A 14,191-nucleotide genomic window follows, 5' to 3' on the forward strand; every position below is an offset into this window, starting at 1 on the left:
ATCTCATCCAGGTGCCTCTAAATAACATCAGTACTCACATCCACAGTCCAGGGCTAATGCCCATACACTAGACTTGTATATTTAGCTTTCCTACTCAGTATCGCCATTTGGATTAAGTATCTGAAAGTGAACATGTGAAAAACAGAATTTCTAATTTTATTGTTCTCCTCCATCTTTATTCAGGGTATCCGTCACTGGGATGCTAAAGATAAAAACCCTTGGAATCATCTGCTGTTCCTTTTTCTTTTGCTCCATATGCGATTTAATAGCAAATTCTGTTGGCTCTATGTTTAGAATGTTATGATCTCACCACGTCTCACCATGTCTACAACTACTAATTCAGATTATTTAGTTTGTTGCCTGAACTACAGCAGTAGATATTTATCTGGTGTCCTTATCTCCATTCTTTACTCTCACCAGAATGTTAATGCATGTCAGTACCTTGTTTTTACCCATCCTGTGGCTTCCAATTCTATATATAATAAAATCTTAAATCCTTCTTCACCATAGTGCAAAAGGCCCTTTATTATCTAGCCCCTGGCAGTGTCTCTAATCCCATTTCCTACTGTTCCCTCGCTTACATTTCCCCGGCTGTATTGGCCTTCTTCCTGTTCCTCAAATATATCAAGCATGTGGCCATCTCAGAACCATAACCTTGCTGTTTCCTCTGCCTGGAACATTCTTTCCTCAAATATTCTCACGGTTCATTTCCTCACTTCCTTCAGATTTCTGCTCATCTGTTACCTTCTCAGAGGGTCTTCCTACATTCTTATCTAAGGTAGCAGTCCCTCCTTCACTCCAAACATCACTGACTTCTTACCTTTTAAAATATTTTTTTCATAGCACTTAATACTGCCTGATTATTTTTATATATTTTTAATGTCTGAATTCTTTCTTAGACCTTCTGTGAAACGTACATCACACTTTAGCTAGTGTTATACGGATCCTCTAGCTGGTGATTCTCTTCTTATTTACCCTTAAGGAAAGAAATACCTTTGAGGAGGTGAGGCAGAGAGAGAAGAGGAGAAAAACCATTCAGTTTCCTTATAACTAGGATGAGTATATAACTCATCTTCCAAATTTGGAGTGTTTTTGATGGAAAGAGGGAACTTCCCAGGCAAACAGAGGCATATGGTATCATCATATATAACTATTTATCTTCTGACAGTTCCTATCAGGCAGCAGGTCCAAATATTCACACCAAGGCATTTCCACCTTGGACCAGCATGGATTGGCCGAATGTTATCTATATGTTTCAAACAGTTGGCCTCGTGCCTAATGATAGTTGTATTTTGAAGTGATAGATCAAATATATATATAGATACAGCGATAGGTCATATATATAAACATTTGTATATATATAGAAAATATATATATATATATAAACTATGTAAATTATGTAAACTATTACCCTAGTGTAAACTGTGAACTTGGTAATAATGTGTAGGTTCATCAACCGTGCAATGTACACCTCAGGTGGGAAGTGTTATTAATGGGGAGGCAGTGCATGTGCATGGGCAGAGGTTATATGGCAACTCTGTACTTTCTGTTCTAGAAAATAAAGCCTGTTAGAAGAACAACATTGATATTTTAGGGTGGATTAGATTGGCTATAGTTTGAAGAACTAAGTAAGTGAAATTTATTACATAAGCTCTTTAGAAATAGGAATTGAGTTGCATTCATCTTAGTATTTTCTATATAGTGTCATGATTGTTAGATTGTTCTTTGTCAAAGACAAATAGGTAAAAAGAAATTTCACAAGCTGCAATATATAGTTTTAGAGTTAACTTTTAAAATACTGTGTAAATAACAGTGCTGAGAAATGACTGGCCCGTATACTCTGGGGTCAGGTTAGGATATTCAGCCTGAACAACATTTTTGCCCTTTGTTTATGTCAAGCAGGGTTTGTTTTCATGAGAATTGTACTCCAGACCCCTTATCACAGCTGTATTTCAGTAATCAATTGGGTAATGATTTTAATATTGGCTGCAAAACCATAAGGTTCACAGGAGCTGGTAGTACAGATATACGTTTTCTTCTCTTATATCCCCAGAGCTTGACATGGTGAATGCACATGATGACTGTTTGTTGAATGAATAAACAAATGTTAATATATGTGTTTATTTTCATTTTCATTCCCTGTAATGGCTACAGGGAAGTTTGGAACTTCTAAATATGGTTTGGCTTCTGTAAATTTCCCAAGCCATTTTTATATAGAACTATGGCTTTAAAATTAGCAAGTCTACATTACAGGATTTTATGTATACTTCAAAAGTAATTCAAAGGCGTCTGTGAAAAAATTGAAGCATATATATTCTTAACATATGAAGAACTTAACTGCTTATTGTTAAAATTTGACTCAGTATCATTTTCTTTAAAGATCTCTCACTGTGTTATTCTTTGTACTTCCTGGCACTGTTATTTAGATAACATTTTCAGTCCTCCATTTTTATATCAAAATTTAGAATTTTGATAGAGGTAAAAATAGTTATTCAGACCATGTGGAGAACAGTAGCCTATAACTATCACCTTATTTTATAAACTTTAAATAAACCAACTGATGTGAGAAATTTACAGGCATATGCAAATCAGTCAGCAAAGACTGAACCTATTTTGTGCAGGTGTAAACCAACTAGTATCACATCTGGAAGCAGTGGAATTTTAGGTGAATCGTAAATACAACTTCTGCCCCTAGATAAATTCATTTAAATGATGTTTCCCCCTCACCTCTAAACAGGAGCCCCGCCTATTCATTATTTACCTATTAGTAAACCCCAATTTAGTCCCGTTTCTCAACAGTAATTTTTAGTATTTTTGAAATCCGAACTGTGACTGTTGACTCAGCCAGCTGTGGAGTGTGAAGAAGTTACTATTATGACGGAATGGGACCTAATTGACTGCCTTACAGAATGTGTTGGTCCTGAGGAAAATAATGAGATTATAATCTGCAATTTGAATCAAAACATATTCCAGCCTCATTTTTCTGTATTTAACTCTGACTAATCTTGGTAGAACCATCCAATATATCAAAGCATTATAAATCTGAAAAATAATCAGTTTGTAAGTATTTTGAAAGATAACAGAAAAACAAACAAAGATGAATACCAACCTTAGAATTAATTGTTTCAACTATACTAAATACCATAGCAGGATTTTGGAGAGGGGAAAAAGAACAAAGAGCGTATCATTCTAATTACTTTTTTCAAACTGAAGGGCTACTTACAGTATAGATCCTAAATTCTTTCAGTTATAAGAACACAGCTTTTTTTTGTAAAAATATTTTAAAGAACTCTAGATGAAACTTGAAATTTTCATATGTATATTGTTTTTTTGATTCTCTTTTCTTGGGGAGGAGTTGCTTATTTTTATTATCATAGGTTAAGCACTGCAACAGAATTAAACCCAACTATAGTTAGTAAAAACTAGCATAGGTATCTTGAAGTCATATTTGGTTTTCTTCGTGACCCAATCAGCCTTTTTTTCTTTTTTATTTATTTTTTTAATTTTTTTTGGCTGCGTTGGGTCTTCGTTGCGGTGAGCAGGGGCTGTGGCTACTCTTCATTGCGGTACACAGCTTTTCATTGTGGTGGGCTTCAGAGCACAGGCCCTAGCCATGTGGGCTTCAGTAGTTGTGGTGAGTGGGCTCAGTAGTTGTGGCTCGCGGGTTCTAGAGCACAGGCTCAATAGTTGTGGTGCACAGCTTAGTTGCTCCGCAGCATGTGGGATATTCCCAGGCCAGGGAACCCATGTTCCCTGCGTTGGCAGGCGGATTCTTAGCCACTGCACCACCAGGGCAGTCCTTTTTCTTTTTTAAAATCACCTAAAGCAGAGTCAGCACACTACAGCCTGCGGGCCAAATCCAGCCTGCCACCTGAGTTTGTAAGTAAAGTTTTATTGGAGCACAGCCATGCCTATTTGTGTATTGCCTTTGGCGACTTTCAGGCTGCTACAGCACAGTTGGGTAGTTGCAACAAAAACTACATGGCCCTTAAAGTCTAAAATATTTATTACCTGACCCTTTACAGAAAAAGTTTGCTAACCCTTGACCAAAGGATTGATGAAATATTCTATTTCTTTTCTTGGATATTATATATTGTCTTTGCAGTAAAATACAATAGCAACAATAAAGACAAAATAAAACTCTTTTTGAACTATTTTGGAGAGATGGTGTAGTGTAGTGGTTGAGAATGCTGTCTTTAGAGGATGATGGCCTGGGTTTAAATTTCTATTCTATTGATTAGCTGTAGCACCTTGGACAAATTACCTAAATTCTGAGTCTCTTTCTTCTACCTGCAGAAAGTAGGGATTAAGATTTAGTGAAAATTAAATGGGACAGACATGCAAAGCCCTTATTATAATATCCGACGTCATTAAAGTACCCATCCTCATCATCTTCATCACCACATTCATGACCACCGTAAGTGAGGAATCTGGAGATGTGGAGAAGCAACCTCATTACAGAATGATGGAGAATTATGTTTTAACAAGAGGATTGGTAATCTTGACTGGGTCCAGCTGGGAAAACAGAAACCGTAGTCATTATTTTAACAAGGAAAATGTAATCGGGGGGAGGGGGTGTTAAAAAGGAATTGGAGAACTGACGAGGAAACATGGGAACAGAGATAAAACAAGGTAAAACAGAGGTAGTAGTGGCAGGAAGCAGCTATCCTCTGGGGAGGGACCTAGGGACCAAGTTGAGGTCAGCAGCGCCCAGAGGCTTGGAGGAAGGGCGCCACAGGCTTTAAACATGAGTTGCCAGTGATATTTACTTGCTAATGCAGTTTCAAAAGGAAAGGGGTAAAAATCTTCTGAGCAAATGTTCTTGAGCAGGACATTTCTATTTTCAAATAGGATATTATTAGGCAATTCGCTATTGCTAGATAGAGAACATGAAACTAGCAATTTGGGGGCATTTTTATATTTTGAAACTTCTAAGGTCATCACATGGTAGACCATCTTGAACACTTTCTGATTGTTAGTGGCTGCCCAGGCACACCGAATCTTTTGGCAGTATCTGCTGTGTGTGTAACGTGAAAGGGGGCAGCGGGGGATGGATGTACACAGTCTGTTCCCCGAGTCACGTTATCATCTTAGAGTGCTGATGAACGCAGTCTCTTTTGGCAATCACATGGTTTCATTCATCCAACAAATATGTATTAAATACTTGCTGTGTGCTAGATACTATTCTAGGCACTGGGCATACAGGAGTAAATGGAACAAGAATCCCTACTCTTACAGAGCTTATATTAAAGGGGGAGAAGCCAGATGACAAACGTAACTAAAATGTGTAGTATGCTGGAGAAAAGGTAAAAAGAGAAGGCAAAAGGAAATGTGTGTATTTGTGCGTGTGTGGTGGGGTTGGGAATGGGGTTAGTAGAGTAACTACAAGGATCTTCAACTGGAGGATGATATTTGAGCAAAGGCACAAAAGAAGTTATGAAGTTGGACCATGTGGATGTCGGGGGAAGAGCATTCTAGGCAGAGGAAAAGTGAATAAAAGACTCTGAGGCCAGAGTGTGTTTAGAGTATCTGGAGAACAGCAGAGAGGTCAATGTGGGCGAAACGCTAAGTGGGAGGAGAAGAGTAGAAGGTGACTTTAGAAAGGTGACAGGGGCCTCAGTCGTTAGGGACTTGTACAGGAATGAATAGAATAGGGCAAATGTATGATTACTAGGAAGTGTCGAGGACCCATTTTAGGTTAGTCATTATGAAGTCCATGGTTGTGTGTGTTTCTGGGGAGGGGGGTGGTGGACTGCGCATTGCAGTTGGTAGTTTCATACCTGTTTGTTAATTGTGTAACCATATCTTTAAGTCCAAGTTGTGGATCTCTGATACTTGAAATTTTTAGTAATTGTTGGCTCATCCTTCTACCAGTGTGGTCAGCTGAATGCTGATAGAATACCATCTTTTTGTAATGAAGGGATGATATACCTTAACTAAATATCATGAATCTTGCAAGCACAAATAGATTCATGACCTAGATGTTCTGTGTGTGAACTAATGGATTTGCACCCTTGCTTCTGTACTAGGATTGTTAATCATTAGATCTGTTTTCCTATCACCCCTTTGTTATTTTAAAATCAAAAATTTGTATTTAATCCCTTAGTATTTGTTTAAAAATATTTCTAGTTTTGTTGCTATTAGCTTCTGAGATAATTATGACATGGATATCGTGTGCAGCTGGTTCAGATAACATGTTATGGAGTTTATATTGAAGGGACTTGTTTGAAGTAACTGTGGCAAAAAGAACATATGACTCAAATAAGAACCAGATCTAAACAATGAAAAACACCTTTATTCTGAAGGTACTGGACCCCTTTTGAGTACAGTGATCCCCCGAGTTTTGATAAATCTACTGTTCTGTATTTTATCCTTCTGTAAACATACAAAAGGCCTGTAGATTTTTCCCCTGGTTTCTCTATCCCTCTTAGCTTCTTTGACATTTATTCAAAGAAACACGTCTCATTACTGCATAGTAGATATTTAAACAGAGGAACTTGGATTAAGAATATTAAACTAGGGCATACAAAAACAAAATAAAATCCTTATTGACCAACAGTGGCATGGGGTAATTATTTTTGCTTATCTGAGATACTGATAACAGAAGATTTGCTAATTCATATATTTCATTGTCCCTAAATATGGTATAAATTTATTTTGACCTTATTGAATCTTCGTTTATATTTTAAGCTCAATTTACCCCATTTGTGTGACCTGTTAATGTAAGATATAAAGAGTTATTAATTACCTGGTAGTATGGTACTAGTTGTCCTTCTTCAGTGTCTCATCTTATGCTGTGGTAACCATTTTAATAAGTAAGAAAATAAGTGAGAAACGTTTAAAAATACTTTCAGAAACCCTTATAACTCTTTTATGGTTGGGTCTAACTATGATGTAAAAGATAATTTTCAGTGGCCATTGTTGGCGTTGTTCTTAGTAGTCCTTCCTCCCAACTTCCCATCAGTTACCAGATATACCAGTGCTACACTCAGAATTACCATCATTTGCTTTAAAGCCATTCTTCACCTCTCAGCTGAATTATCGTAGCAGCCTCCTAATTGTTCTTTCTGTCTCTTCCTGTATCAGTCAGGATTCATAGGCACATATAAAAAACCACTTTAGCTATTTTAAGCAGAAAGGGATTTCTTAAAGGTAGGGGCACTCAGTTTATATATTTTTTCATTTATTTTTGAATGAATGGAAGTGAAAGAGGGAGGTACACAGTCATAAATGTAGATGAGCAGTACACAGTAAGCATGTGGCTGTACCTGATGAGGCTTCAGACCACTTTTTATCAAAATCTTTTTAAAAACTGCCTTCATAATTTTAAGCTCTTACATCAAATTTAAAATGTAAAGCTGTGAATAAATAACAAGAATCTCTAAAAATGAGTTAAAACATTTTTCAGAAAGCTGTCAATTCGATACTGGCATTAAAAGAGTACTTTTAAATATATACAATCCAGTTACTTTCCGGGAATTTACAATTTTCTGCAGTGTTCTTTGAGACAGTGTTAATATTATAGCCTCTGTTGTCATGGAAACAGGTCTCTGAAGGCAGCCTCCCGAGGCTAATGATTCCATGGTGTTGCTATGGATAGAAACAACTGAGACTGTTGTTAGTCACATGGTCAAGAGTAAAAAAAAAAACTCAAACTCTTTGGAGCTGATCTTATTGAGTGATACAAATGGAGCAAAAGAAGGAAGATGGCATAGAAGTCACATTGTCTAATAAAATATGTATGTAAAGGTTTTTCAAGTTTAAAATGCTTACGGTGAATTCCTTCTTTTCATATATGATGGTTGCTATATATTGATGCCTCATTATTTATCTCAGAGTCTTTTAAGTTTGACATTTTCCAATTTAGAGTCTTCTTATGCAGATCCCCAGAATTGTACCATGCTCTCAGTCCTGCACTGAAAATACCCTCTTGTCTCCTCATTTCACTCTATTATCGTATCTGACATCCTGCTGCTCCTCATCACTCAACCTCCATTTGCCGGGGTGGGGGGCGGGGGGGCATTTTTGTTTCGTATGAGCTAAATGACGTTCTTTGTTGTTCTGTAATTCTCTGTTACCAGAACTGGTTATTGGCTGTGGCTAGGAAATTGTGTGTGCTGATATGCATTTGTTTTTAAAGACTTTCTCAGCAGTATTTTTCCTTTCTTAAGGAAGAGGCAGGGGCTTATGTTCTTTTTCAAAGCGCTTGCTCAGTGCCCTGTAGTGAGTGGGGTGGATTCAGATGGTGTAAGTTTTTTTTAGGATTTTTGAAAAATGATATTCAGATCCTCTAGAGGATCTTTTCGAAAGGAAATAGATTTAGAATAGGCTCAGAGCTAGTATTACAGTGAGGTTTAAATGTAATATTAAAGAATTTATAGTTTATCATTAAGGGTTTTAGAGAGCAACTGCCTAATGGAGGAAATTTTTATGCTTGAAATTTGATATAAGCATATAGCTTTGCCTTTTTTATGTTAAAGTGGATTATTAGTTAGCTAATATCTGACCCCATTAAAGAGACATAAAGAAAGTTTTATAGATGTTCGATATATCTCTTACTTTGTGGTGATTGTTTCACAGGTGTGTGCATATGTCCAAATTCATCAAATTGTATACATTAAGTATGTACAGTTTTTTGTGTTATCAGTTGTTTAAAAAATTAAAAAATGATAAACTTTAGACTTTCTTCTCTTTGAGACTTTGGATGACTACAGCCAGTTATTTTGTAGTTTATCACTCAATTTGGGTTTGTCTGATATTTAATGTTCAAGTTATGCATCTTTGATAGGAATGTTGCAGAAGTGAGGTATTCTTATGTCCTATCAGGTAGCATATGATTGCGATTTGTTCAGGTGATGTTAACTTTAAGATAGTATTGGCTAGATTTCTTCACTGTAATTAATAAATCTTTGTAGGGGAGATACATGTATGTGAATGTTTCCCATTCAAACCTTCTTCCACTAGAATGAAATGGAAGGTTCATTTAGCAGCAATGGAAGTTTTAACATTTGTTGATGTTTCTTTTTTTTTTAATTTTTATTTATTTATTTTATTTTATTTATTGGCTGACTTAGGTCTTTGTTGCTGCACGAGGGCTCTCTGTAGCTGTGGAGAGCAGGGGCCACTCTTCATTGCAGTACACAGGCTTCTCATTGCAGTGGCTTCTCCTGTTGCAGAGCACAGGCTCTTGTGCATGGGCTTCAGTAGTTGTGGTGCTTGGGCTCAGTAGTTGTGGTGCATGGGCTTAGTTGCTCTGCAGCATGTGGGATCTTTCCAGACCAGGGCTTGAACCCATCCCCTGCATTGGCAGGCGGATTCTTAACCACTGCGCCACCAGGGAAGTCCTGTTGATGTTTCTTGAATAAATTATTACTGTGATGGTTGCCAAATGATGATTTTGTAACTCCATCATTCTTTCTACATTTTTTAATTGGCATTCCATTGAGGAAATGCTCTCTCTTCTCTCTATTCATTGAATTATTATGCAGTTATTTATATCAGTGTAGACTCTTGGAGTCCTGTTTAATTCAGTGGGGTTGATGCCGTCATTATTGTTACTTATTTCGAGTCTCAGGTTGTTCCCAGTCTGACTGATAAGAGCCCTTCAGGCTGGCTTCCGTGTCCTTTGTCATGCCCTCATTATTCTTTGAGCACCTCCTCATTTTCTAGAACAGCAAAATGTTCTGGGCTCATATGGTACTTGCTAGGCTCTAGCACTGGAATCAGCCATTTCTCCAAAGATTCCTTTTTGATTTTTTTTTTTTAAATTAGAGAATGGATATTTATAAACCAAGATCTGAGGGCTAGGTATTTTCATGCTGTTGAGGTGTTACTGCTCCCAGGTCTTCTCTGTAGACAGAGCTAGGGTATATATGTACATACAAACACATTTATTTCTGTATTTATCTATATATGTTGAAAACCATGCAGTCGTACCAATGCCTCCAAACCTAGTCTAAGACCATGGATTTCATGCTAATTTTCTCCCTTTCCATATTTGTGACTCCATTCTCTGACATGAGGAACCTTGCTCCCATTCTCCTTTATATGTTTGTTTATTAGATCAAAAATCCCCTGTATGTGAGCAGTCTCCTGTCACTGTCAGTGCTCTAGGCGGACATCCTTCCCACCCTGCTCAAGATCCAAGAGATATCCCCGCCATATTCCACTGAGGCCCCTGTACTTCACGCCAGATCACTACTACTGCCACACAGATACTCTGTCACACTTGGGATCCAATGAAACACATCAGGCTGCTGCCACTACTTGCCCATGTGGGGTAGCCTCCCCATCGTGCTCAGGTCCCAGCACCCCGTGCCAGGCTGCTGCCAGCCTTCCACTCCGTGTACACAGACACTCTGATCACCCTGCTCAGCTTCAGCAGGCTGTACTCTCGTGTTCAGGGGGTCTTTATGCCTGCACCAAGATCCTGGTGATATGCTATCATTGCTATCTTCCAGAAACCTCGCTTTTGTGCACCTCTTTAATTACGTCATTAAGCCGTATGGGATTAATTTAAGTATGGTGTAAGGGAGGCATGAGGGTTCATTTCATTTTCCATGTGTATATCTAGTTGATTCAGCAATTTTTAAAATTATTGAAATATGCTTGTACAATATTATGTTAGTTTTCAGGTGTACTAAACGATTTGACATTTGCATACATCATGAAATGATCACACAATAAGTTTAATAGCCATCTCTCCCCATACAAAAGTATCACAATATTATTGACCTTATTTCTCATGCTGTGTATTACATCCCTGTGACTTATGTAACTGGAGATTTATACCTCTTAATTCCCTTCACCCATTTCGTCCGCCACCCTACCCCTCAACTTGCCTCCCTTTTGACAACCATGCATTTGTTCTCTGTATCTGAGAGTCTGTTTTCATTTTGTTCTGTTTATTTTGTTTTTTAGTGAGACCATGTGGTATTTGTCTTTCTCTGACTTATTTCACTTAAATTTTTTTAAAACTATCTTTTCCTCTTTGTCATGAATTAGGAGTCAGAATCTCTGGGGTTTTCAAACATTTTTAAAAAGTCATAAGTATTCCTTTGTAAATGGGTTAGCATTTAAATTATTTGTTTTAAGCTCATAATATGGAATTCGAATTTTTTTTGTATAGGAACAGTATATAACTGGTGACTGGAGTCCCAAGTAAGACCCACAGAGGCTTTATTCCTAATGTCCTTTTTTTAAAAATTGTGGTAAACTATGCATAACAGAATTTTACCATTTTAAGCTTTCTGAAGTGTACAGTTAATTCAGTGTCACTAAATACATTCACAGTGTTGTGCCATCACCATTGTGCATCTCCGTAACTTTTTCCATTATCCTGAACAGGGAACTGGTTTAGACTGGGAACATTAAAAAGGAAGAAAAAAGGAAACCAAATCTAATGGCTTAAATTTTCTACAGGATATAAGAAATCCAGGTAACAGTAGTCTAGCAAATCTTTTCCTAATTCCTCACAGTTTACCTTTTGTGAGCTTAGCTCAGTTGTAAAGTGAAGGGTTAAACTTGATCCCTAGCTTCTCCAACTCTAATGGTCTTTTAAATTCTCTGAAATTTGTTAGCATTTTAGAACAATTAATGTGAAATACATTTTCAGTTTTATTTTCTAGAGAATGAGATGGTAAAAGATCATAATAATTTTTTCTCTTAATATAAATAGATCTTCCATCCCTTACCCTGCATTACAGCGTGACTGTGTATTCATTGTTGACAACTGGAAAAGTAGAATTTGAAATAAAGAGGCACAGGAGAAAAACCATTCATAATCCTGCCCTCAGTGGTTAACTTTTCAAACATTTCTTTCCGTTATTTTAATAAAAAGTTTTATTTTTCCTTTTTTAGTTAGTCATGTGATAGCAATATCCTGTATGACTTACAGACTGTTCTTACAGATGGTTGTTAATTGATGCATAATATTTAATCTTACAAAATTTTCAGTATTTGCTCAACCATTCCAATACCTTATATCTAGGATATTCTGCATTTTCCCAAGTATAAACAGTGTTCAAAAGAATATATTGAGTATTAAGACATTTGCTTTTTGAATTATTCCCTTAGGATAGATTTCCAGGATGACTGAGTCAAAGAGTTCTACAATTTTAAAGCTATAGAAAATTTCTTAGATTGCTTTTTGTAAAGTTTGTATAAAGTTACATATCCAGCAGCATTGTGAGAGGAACCTGTTTCCATGCATTAAATTTTTTTTGAGGTTTTTAATTGTGGTAAAATATATATAACATAAAATTTGCCATTTTAACCAGTTTTTTAACTGCACAATGCTGTGGCATCAGTTACATTCCCAGTGTTGCACAACCATCACCACTGTCGATTATTTTCAAAATTTTGTTATCTCAAACTTACTTTGTAACCATTAAGCAGTAGACTCCCTATGTTCCTCTCTCCCTGGCCCCCAGTAACTTCTCTTCTGCTTTCTATGAATTTACCTATTCTAAATATTTCATGTAAGTGGAATCACACAATATTGACTTTCTGTGTCTGGTTAATTTCACTTAGCATAATGTTTTCAAGATTAGTTCCATGTTGTAGCATGTATTAGAATTTCATCCCTTTTTATGGCTGAATTAATAGCCATTGTATATATATACCACATTTTGTATCTATGATGGACACTTGGGTTGTTTCTACCTTTTGGCTGTTGTGAATAATGCATCATTGAACACTGGGGTAAAGTATTCAAGTCCCTGTTTTCAGTTCTTTTGAGTATTTACCTAGGAGTAGAATTGCTGGGTCATATGGTAATCCAAGGGTTAGTTTTTTGAAGAATGGCCAAACCAAACTGTTTTCCACAGTGACTGTACCATTTTGCATTCTCATCAGCAGTTTCTGAGGATTCCAATTTCTGCACATCCTTGCCAACACTTGTTACTTTCTGTTTTTGTTTTCACTTTTTTATTACAGCCTCCTAGTAGGTATGAAGTGATATATCGTTGTAACTTTGATTTACATTTCCCTAATGAATAATGATATTGAGTGTATTTTCATGTGCTTACTGGTCATTTGTGTATCTTTGGAGAAATGTCTGTTCAAGTCCTTTGCCCATTTTTTAATTGTCTTTTCGTGGTGAGTTATAAGAGTTCTTTATATATTCTGCACGTTAAACCATCATCAGGTGTATGATTTGCAAGATTTCTCCCATTCTGTACATTGTCTTTTCCCTTTCTTGATAATGCCGTTTGGTGCACAAAAGGTTTTAATTCTGATAAAGTCTAATTGATTTGGTTTTTTTGTTTTTTACTTATTCTTTTGATATCATATTTAAGAATCTATTGTCAAATCCAACGTCATGAAGATTTATCCCTATGTTTTCTTCTAAGAGTTTTATGGTTTTAATGCTTATATTTAGGTCATTGATTAATTTCCAGTTAGTTCTTGTATAGAATGTGAGGTAGTGGTTTAACTTTATTCTTTTGCATGTTGCTATCTGGTTATCCTAGCACCATTATTAAAGAGACTCCATACATTTTTGATGAATTTTAATTGACTGATTTCAATTACAACAAAAGGTCAACATTTTTAAATTTTATTTTGTGTTTCTTTATCAATGAGGAAAAGCATAGTTTCAAGTTTGGCAATTTCTTCTTCCTGTTTTAAGTGTGTTCTAATATACATTGTCTTATTGATTTGATTTTAATGTTTTTCTTATGTATGTGAAATATGTCAGTGGTATGTATAGCAAATATTTATGAATTAATCCACTTTATAGAGATTGGAACTTGTTACAAGACATCTTTTCTGGGTTCCAGTTACATGGTTCTTAAAATAATTGAGTTAAGCCTGATAGAGTAATAGAGTCTAAATATCAAAACTTTTTAGCTTAAATTATGTCATTGGAGTTCCCACTTAATGACTTTACAGGCAGGTTTAAGACAGGTTATTACAGTTCTTGATAGTAGAGGTTAACAGCACAGATACTTTCAAATGATATAAATTCAGTTTTTAAGTCCTTTGACTCTTTTGTTTGTGGATTTATAGGCCCCAGTTGCCTACCTCCTGGGCTAATGAAATTACTTTTGATTCTTTGAATGCAGGGAGGAAAGTAGTTAAATATATCCTGAATGCTAGAGAAATATTTTGTAGTCTGTCTATGAAGTGAGTGTCTTGTCCCCCAGTGGAGGAGTATTGTTAAGTCATTATTTTATTATTTTCACTTAAA

General features: G+C 36.2%; 1 protein-coding gene across 8 annotated transcripts in view; it reads left to right on the forward strand.

Annotated features, from left to right (window-relative positions):
* The window catches only part of DLG1 (discs large MAGUK scaffold protein 1), a 275,356-nt gene that overhangs the window by 113,987 nt on the left and 147,178 nt on the right, over positions 1-14,191 (forward strand). The gene's annotated exons all lie outside the window — the stretch shown is intronic.

This window comes from Hippopotamus amphibius, chromosome 6 (genome assembly GCF_030028045.1).
Source record: "Hippopotamus amphibius kiboko isolate mHipAmp2 chromosome 6, mHipAmp2.hap2, whole genome shotgun sequence".
Lineage (NCBI taxonomy): Eukaryota > Metazoa > Chordata > Mammalia > Artiodactyla > Hippopotamidae > Hippopotamus > Hippopotamus amphibius.